A 9,145-nucleotide genomic window follows, 5' to 3' on the forward strand; every position below is an offset into this window, starting at 1 on the left:
CCTTGTTTATGGTGGTTATTTCTGTAGTTTAATTGCTGCATATTGCTGAAAATTGTCCATAGTGTCCCTATCATCTAGTTTAAACAGTTATGATTAACAGATTGTATCCAGAGTGCAATCCAAACATGATTTTAGACCTTGTTTATGGAAAAGTGGTTATTTCTGTAGTTTAATTGCTGCAAATGGCTGAAAATTGTCCACAGTGTCCCTTTCATCTAGTTTGAAAAGTTATGATTAAAGAGTGCAATCCAAACATGATTTTAGACCTTGTTTATGGAAAAGTGGTTATTTCTGTAGTTTAATTGCTGCAAATTGCTGAAAATTGTCCACAGTGTCCCTTTCATCTAGTTTGAAAAGTTATGATTAGAGTGCAATCCAAACATGATTTTAGACCTTGTTTATGGAAAAGTGGTTATTTCTGTAGTTTAATTGCTGCAAATGGCTGAAAATTGTCCACAGTGTCCCTTTCATCTAGTTTGAAAAGTTATGATTAAAGAGTGCAATCCAAACATGATTTTAGACCTTGTTTATGGAAAAGTGGTTATTTCTGTAGTTTAATTGCTGCAAATTGCTGAAAATTGTCCACAGTGTCCCTTTCATCTAGTTTGAAAAGTTATGATTAAAGAGTGCAATCCAAACATGATTTTAGACCTTGTTTATGGAAAAGTGGTTATTTCTGTAGTTTAATTGCTGCAAATTGCTGAAAATTGTCCATAGTGTCCCTATCATCTAGTTTGAAAAGTTATGATTAACAGATTGTATCCAGAGTGCAATCCAAACATGATTTTAGACCTTGTTTATGGAAAAGTGGTTATTTCTGTAGTTTAATTGCTGCAAATTGCTGAAAATTGTCCATAGTGTCCCTATTATCTAGTTTGAAAAGTTATGATTAACAGATTGTATCCAGAGTGCAATCCAAACATGATTTTAGACCTTGTTTATGGAAAAGTGGTTATTTCTGTAGTTTAATTGCTGCAAATTGCTGAAAATTGTCCATAGTGTCCCTATCATCTAGTTTGAACACTTATGTTTAACAGATTGTATCCAGAGTGCAATCCAAACATGATTTTAGACCTTGTTTATGGTGGTTATTTCTGTAGTTTAATTGCTGCATATTGCTGAAAATTGTCCATAGTGTCCCTATCATCTAGTTTAAACAGTTATGATTAACAGATTGTATCCAGAGTGCAATCCAAACATGATTTTAGACCTTGTTTATGGAAAAGTGGTTATTTCTGTAGTTTAATTGCTGCAAATGGCTGAAAATTGTCCACAGTGTCCCTTTCATCTAGTTTGAAAAGTTATGATTAAAGAGTGCAATCCAAACATGATTTTAGACCTTGTTTATGGAAAAGTGGTTATTTCTGTAGTTTAATTGCTGCAAATTGCTGAAAATTGTCCACAGTGTCCCTTTCATCTAGTTTGAAAAGTTATGATTAGAGTGCAATCCAAACATGATTTTAGACCTTGTTTATGGAAAAGTGGTTATTTCTGTAGTTTAATTGCTGCAAATGGCTGAAAATTGTCCACAGTGTCCCTTTCATCTAGTTTGAAAAGTTATGATTAAAGAGTGCAATCCAAACATGATTTTAGACCTTGTTTATGGAAAAGTGGTTATTTCTGTAGTTTAATTGCTGCAAATTGCTGAAAATTGTCCATAGTGTCCCTATCATCTAGTTTGAACAGTTATGTTTAACAGATTGTATCCAGAGTGCAATCCAAACATGATTTTAGACCTTGTTTATGGTGGTTATTTCTGTAGTTTAATTGCTGCATATTGCTGAAAATTGTCCATAGTGTCCCTATCATCTAGTTTAAACAGTTATGATTAACAGATTGTATCCAGAGTGCAATCCAAACATGATTTTAGACCTTGTTTATGGAAAAGTGGTTATTTCTGTAGTTTAATTGCTGCAAATTGCTGAAAATTGTCCACAGTGTCCCTTTCATCTAGTTTGAAAAGTTATGATTAAAGAGTGCAATCCAAACATGATTTTAGACCTTGTTTATGGAAAAGTGGTTATTTCTGTAGTTTAATTGCTGCAAATTGCTGAAAATTGTCCATAGTGTCCCTATCATCTAGTTTAAACAGTTATGATTAACAGATTGTATCCAGAGTGCAATCCAAACATGATTTCAGACCTTGTTTATGGAAAAGTGGTTATTTCTGTGGTTTAATTGCTTCAAATTGCTGAAAATTGTCCATAGTGTCCCTATCATCTAGTTTGAACAGTTATGTTTAAAATATTGTATCCAGAGTGCATCATACATGATTTTAGACCTTGTTTATGGTGGTTATTTCTGTAGTTTAATTGCTGCATATTGCTGAAAATTGTCCACAGTGTCCCTTTCATCTAGTTTGAAAAGTTATGATTAAAGAGTGCAATCCAAACATGATTTTAGACCTTGTTTATGGAAAAGTGGTTATTTCTGTATTTTAATTGCTGCAAATTGCTGAAAATTGTCCATAGTGTCCCTATCATCTAGTTTGAAAACTTATGTTTAACAGATTGTATCCAGAGTGCAATCCAAACATGATTTTAGACCTTGTTTATGGTGGTTATTTCTGTAGTTTAATTGCTGCATATTGCTGAAAATTGTCCATAGTGTCCCTATCATCTAGTTTAAACAGTTATGATTAACAGATTGTATCCAGAGTGCAATCCAAACATGATTTTAGACCTTGTTTATGGAAAAGTGGTTATTTCTGTGGTTTAATTGCTGCAAATTGCTGAAAATTGTCCATAGTGTCCCTATCATCTAGTTTGAACAGTTATGTTTAAAATATTGTATCCAGAGTGCATCAAACATGATTTTAGACCTTGTTTATGGAAAAGTGGTTATTTCTGTAGTTGAATTGCTGCAAATGGCTGAAAATTGTCCACAGTGTCCCTTTCATCTAGTTTGAAAAGTTATGATTAAAGAGTGCAATCCAAACATGATTTTAGACCTTGTTTATGGAAAAGTGGTTATTTCTGTAGTTTAATTGCTGCAAATTGCTGAAAATTGTCCATAGTGTCCCTATCATCTAGTTTGAAAAGTTATGATTAACAGATTGTATCCAGAGTGCAATCCAAACATGATTTTAGACCTTGTTTATGGAAAAGTGGTTATTTCTGTAGTTTAATTGCTGCAAATTGCTGAAAATTGTCCATAGTGTCCCTATTATCTAGTTTGAAAAGTTATGATTAACAGATTGTATCCAGAGTGCAATCCAAACATGATTTTAGACCTTGTTTATGGAAAAGTGGTTATTTCTGTAGTTTAATTGCTGCAAATTGCTGAAAATTGTCCATAGTGTCCCTATCATCTAGTTTGAACACTTATGTTTAACAGATTGTATCCAGAGTGCAATCCAAACATGATTTTAGACCTTGTTTATGGTGGTTATTTCTGTAGTTTAATTGCTGCATATTGCTGAAAATTGTCCATAGTGTCCCTATCATCTAGTTTAAACAGTTATGATTAACAGATTGTATCCAGAGTGCAATCCAAACATGATTTTAGACCTTGTTTATGGAAAAGTGGTTATTTCTGTGGTTTAATTGCTTCAAATTGCTGAAAATTGTCCATAGTGTCCCTATCATCTAGTTTGAACAGTTAAGTTTAAAATATTGTATCCAGAGTGCATCATACATGATTTTAGACCTTGTTCATGGAAAAGTGGTTATTTCTGTAGTTTAATTGCTGCAAATGGCAGAAAATTGTCCACAGTGTCCCTTTCATCTAGTTTGAAAAGTTATGATTAAAGAGTGCAATCCAAACATGATTTTAGACCTTGTTTATGGAAAAGTGGTTATTTCTGTAGTTTAATTGCTGAAAATTGCTGAAAATTGTCCATAGTGTCCCTATTATCTAGTTTGAAAAGTTATGATTAACAGATTGTATCCAGAGTGCAATCCAAACATGATTTTAGACCTTGTTTATGGAAAAGTGGTTATTTCTGTAGTTTAATTGCTGCAAATTGCTGAAAATTGTCCATAGTGTCCCTATCATCTAGTTTGAACACTTATGTTTAACAGATTGTATCCAGAGTGCAATCCAAACATGATTTTAGACCTTGTTTATGGTGGTTATTTCTGTAGTTTAATTGCTGCATATTGCTGAAAATTGTCCATAGTGTCCCTATCATCTAGTTTAAACAGTTATGATTAACAGATTGTATCCAGAGTGCAATCCAAACATGATTTTAGACCTTGTTTATGGAAAAGTGGTTATTTCTGTGGTTTAATTGCTTCAAATTGCTGAAAATTGTCCATAGTGTCCCTATCATCTAGTTTGAACAGTTATGTTTAAAATATTGTATCCAGAGTGCATCATACATGATTTTAGACCTTGTTCATGGAAAAGTGGTTATTTCTGTAGTTTAATTGCTGCAAATTGCAGAAAATTGTCCACAGTGTCCCTTTCATCTAGTTTGAAAAGTTATGATTAAAGAGTGCAATCCAAACATGATTTTAGACCTTGTTTATGGAAAAGTGGTTATTTCTGTATTTTAATTGCTGCAAATTGCTGAAAATTGTCCATAGTGTCCCTATCATCTAGTTTGAACACTTATGTTTAACAGATTGTATCCAGAGTGCAATCCAAACATGATTTTAGACCTTGTTTATGGTGGTTATTTCTGTAGTTTAATTGCTGCATATTGCTGAAAATTGTCCATAGTGTCCCTATCATCTAGTTTAAACAGTTATGATTAACAGATTGTATCCAGAGTGCAATCCAAACATGATTTTAGACCTTGTTTATGGAAAAGTGGTTATTTCTGTGGTTTAATTGCTGCAAATTGCTGAAAATTGTCCATAGTGTCCCTATCATCTAGTTTGAAAAGTTATGTTTAAAATATTGTATCCAGAGTGCATCAAACATGATTTTAGACCTTGTTTATGGAAAAGTGGTTATTTCTGTAGTTGAATTGCTGCAAATGGCTGAAAATTGTCCACAGTGTCCCTTTCATCTAGTTTGAAAAGTTATGATTAAAGAGTGCAATCCAAACATGATTTTAGACCTTGTTTATGGAAAAGTGGTTATTTCTGTAGTTTAATTGCTGCAAATTGCTGAAAATTGTCCACAGTGTCCCTTTCATCTAGTTTGAAAAGTTATGATTAGAGTGCAATCCAAACATGATTTTAGACCTTGCTTATGGAAAAGTGGTTATTTCTGTAGTTTAATTGCTGCAAATGGCTGAAAATTGTCCACAGTGTCCCTTTCATCTAGTTTGAAAAGTTATGATTAAAGAGTGCAATCCAAACATGATTTTAGACCTTGTTTATGGAAAAGTGGTTATTTCTGTAGTTTAATTGCTGCAAATTGCTGAAAATTGTCCATAGTGTCCCTATCATCTAGTTTGAACAGTTATGTTTAACAGATTGTATCCAGAGTGCAATCCAAACATGATTTTAGACCTTGTTTATGGTGGTTATTTCTGTAGTTTAATTGCTGCATATTGCTGAAAATTGTCCATAGTGTCCCTATCATCTAGTTTAAACAGTTATGATTAACAGATTGTATCCAGAGTGCAATCCAAACATGATTTTAGACCTTGTTTATGGAAAAGTGGTTATTTCTGTAGTTTAATTGCTGCAAATTGCTGAAAATTGTCCACAGTGTCCCTTTCATCTAGTTTGAAAAGTTATGATTAAAGAGTGCAATCCAAACATGATTTTAGACCTTGTTTATGGAAAAGTGGTTATTTCTGTAGTTTAATTGCTGCAAATTGCTGAAAATTGTCCATAGTGTCCCTATCATCTAGTTTGAACAGTTATGTTTAAAATATTGTATCCAGAGTGCATCAAACATGATTTTAGACCTTGTTTATGGAAAAGTGGTTATTTCTGTAGTTGAATTGCTGCAAATGGCTGAAAATTGTCCACAGTGTCCCTTTCATCTAGTTTGAAAAGTTATGATTAAAGAGTGCAATCCAAACATGATTTTAGACCTTGTTTATGGAAAAGTGGTTATTTCTGTAGTTTAATTGCTGCAAATTGCTGAAAATTGTCCATAGTGTCCCTATCATCTAGTTTGAAAAGTTATGATTAACAGATTGTATCCAGAGTGCAATCCAAACATGATTTTAGACCTTGTTTATGGAAAAGTGGTTATTTCTGTAGTTTAATTGCTGCAAATTGCTGAAAATTGTCCATAGTGTCCCTATTATCTAGTTTGAAAAGTTATGATTAACAGATTGTATCCAGAGTGCAATCCAAACATGATTTTAGACCTTGTTTATGGAAAAGTGGTTATTTCTGTAGTTTAATTGCTGCAAATTGCTGAAAATTGTCCATAGTGTCCCTATCATCTAGTTTGAACACTTATGTTTAACAGATTGTATCCAGAGTGCAATCCAAACATGATTTTAGACCTTGTTTATGGTGGTTATTTCTGTAGTTTAATTGCTGCATATTGCTGAAAATTGTCCATAGTGTCCCTATCATCTAGTTTAAACAGTTATGATTAACAGATTGTATCCAGAGTGCAATCCAAACATGATTTTAGACCTTGTTTATGGAAAAGTGGTTATTTCTGTGGTTTAATTGCTTCAAATTGCTGAAAATTGTCCATAGTGTCCCTATCATCTAGTTTGAACAGTTAAGTTTAAAATATTGTATCCAGAGTGCATCATACATGATTTTAGACCTTGTTCATGGAAAAGTGGTTATTTCTGTAGTTTAATTGCTGCAAATGGCAGAAAATTGTCCACAGTGTCCCTTTCATCTAGTTTGAAAAGTTATGATTAAAGAGTGCAATCCAAACATGATTTTAGACCTTGTTTATGGAAAAGTGGTTATTTCTGTAGTTTAATTGCTGAAAATTGCTGAAAATTGTCCATAGTGTCCCTATTATCTAGTTTGAAAAGTTATGATTAACAGATTGTATCCAGAGTGCAATCCAAACATGATTTTAGACCTTGTTTATGGAAAAGTGGTTATTTCTGTAGTTTAATTGCTGCAAATTGCTGAAAATTGTCCATAGTGTCCCTATCATCTAGTTTGAACACTTATGTTTAACAGATTGTATCCAGAGTGCAATCCAAACATGATTTTAGACCTTGTTTATGGTGGTTATTTCTGTAGTTTAATTGCTGCATATTGCTGAAAATTGTCCATAGTGTCCCTATCATCTAGTTTAAACAGTTATGATTAACAGATTGTATCCAGAGTGCAATCCAAACATGATTTTAGACCTTGTTTATGGAAAAGTGGTTATTTCTGTGGTTTAATTGCTTCAAATTGCTGAAAATTGTCCATAGTGTCCCTATCATCTAGTTTGAACAGTTATGTTTAAAATATTGTATCCAGAGTGCATCATACATGATTTTAGACCTTGTTCATGGAAAAGTGGTTATTTCTGTAGTTTAATTGCTGCAAATGGCAGAAAATTGTCCACAGTGTCCCTTTCATCTAGTTTGAAAAGTTATGATTAAAGAGTGCAATCCAAACATGATTTTAGACCTTGTTTATGGAAAAGTGGTTATTTCTGTATTTTAATTGCTGCAAATTGCTGAAAATTGTCCATAGTGTCCCTATCATCTAGTTTGAACACTTATGTTTAACAGATTGTATCCAGAGTGCAATCCAAACATGATTTTAGACCTTGTTTATGGTGGTTATTTCTGTAGTTTAATTGCTGCATATTGCTGAAAATTGTCCATAGTGTCCCTATCATCTAGTTTAAACAGTTATGATTAACAGATTGTATCCAGAGTGCAATCCAAACATGATTTTAGACCTTGTTTATGGAAAAGTGGTTATTTCTGTAGTTTAATTGCTGCAAATTGCTGAAAATTGTCCATAGTGTCCCTATCATCTAGTTTGAACAGTTATGTTTAAAATATTGTATCCAGAGTGCAATCCAAACATGATTTTAGACCTTGTTTATGGAAAAGTGGTTATTTCTGTAGTTTAATTGCTGCAAATTGCTGAAAATTGTCCATAGTGTCCCTATTATCTAGTTTGAAAAGTTATGATTAACAGATTGTATCCAGAGTGCAATCCAAACATGATTTTAGACCTTGTTTATGGAAAAGTGGTTATTTCTGTAGTTTAATTGCTGCAAATTGCTGAAAATTGTCCATAGTGTCCCTATCATCTAGTTTGAACACTTATGTTTAACAGATTGTATCCAGAGTGCAATCCAAACATGATTTTAGACCTTGTTTATGGTGGTTATTTCTGTAGTTTAATTGCTGCATATTGCTGAAAATTGTCCATAGTGTCCCTATCATCTAGTTTAAACAGTTATGATTAACAGATTGTATCCAGAGTGCAATCCAAACATGATTTTAGACCTTGTTTATGGAAAAGTGGTTATTTCTGTAGTTTAATTGCTGCAAATTGCTGAAAATTGTCCACAGTGTCCCTTTCATCTAGTTTGAAAAGTTATGATTAAAGAGTGCAATCCAAACATGATTTTAGACCTTGTTTATGGAAAAGTGGTTATATCTGTAGTTTAATTGCTGCAAATTGCTGAAAATTGTCCACAGTGTCCCTATCATCTAGTTTGAACAGTTCCGTTTAACAGATTGTATCCAGAGTGCAATCCAAACATGATTTTAGTTCTTGTTTATATGGAAAAGTGGTTATTTCTGTAGTTTAATTGCTGCAAATTGCTGAAAATTGTCCATAGTGTCCCTATCATCTAGTTTGAACAGTTATGTTTAACAGATTGTATCCAGAGTGCAATCCAAACATGATTTTAAACCTTGTTTATGGAAAAGTGGTTATTTCTGTAGTTTAATTGCTGCAAATTGCTGAAAATTGTCCACAGTGTCCCATTCATCTAGTTTGAAAAGTTATGATTAAAGAGTGCAATCCAAACATGATTTTAGACCTTGTTTATGGAAAAGTGGTTATTTCTGTAGTTTAATTGCTGCAAATTGCTGAAAATTGTCCTTAGTGTCCCTATCATCTAGTTTGAACAGTTATGTTTAAAATATTGTATCCAGAGTGGATCAAACATGATTTTAGACCTTGTTTATGGAAAAGTGGTTATTTCTGTAGTTTAATTGCTGCAAATTGCTGAAAATTGTCCACAGTGTCCCTTTCATCTAGTTTGAAAAGTTATGATTAAAAGAGTGCAATCCAAACATGATTTTAGACCTTGTTTATGGAAAAGTGGTTATTTCTGTAGTTTAATTGCTGCAAAT

Source organism: Oncorhynchus mykiss, chromosome 25 (assembly GCF_057628025.1).
Source record: "Oncorhynchus mykiss isolate SJ-2025 chromosome 25, ASM5762802v1, whole genome shotgun sequence".
Taxonomy (NCBI): domain Eukaryota; kingdom Metazoa; phylum Chordata; class Actinopteri; order Salmoniformes; family Salmonidae; genus Oncorhynchus; species Oncorhynchus mykiss.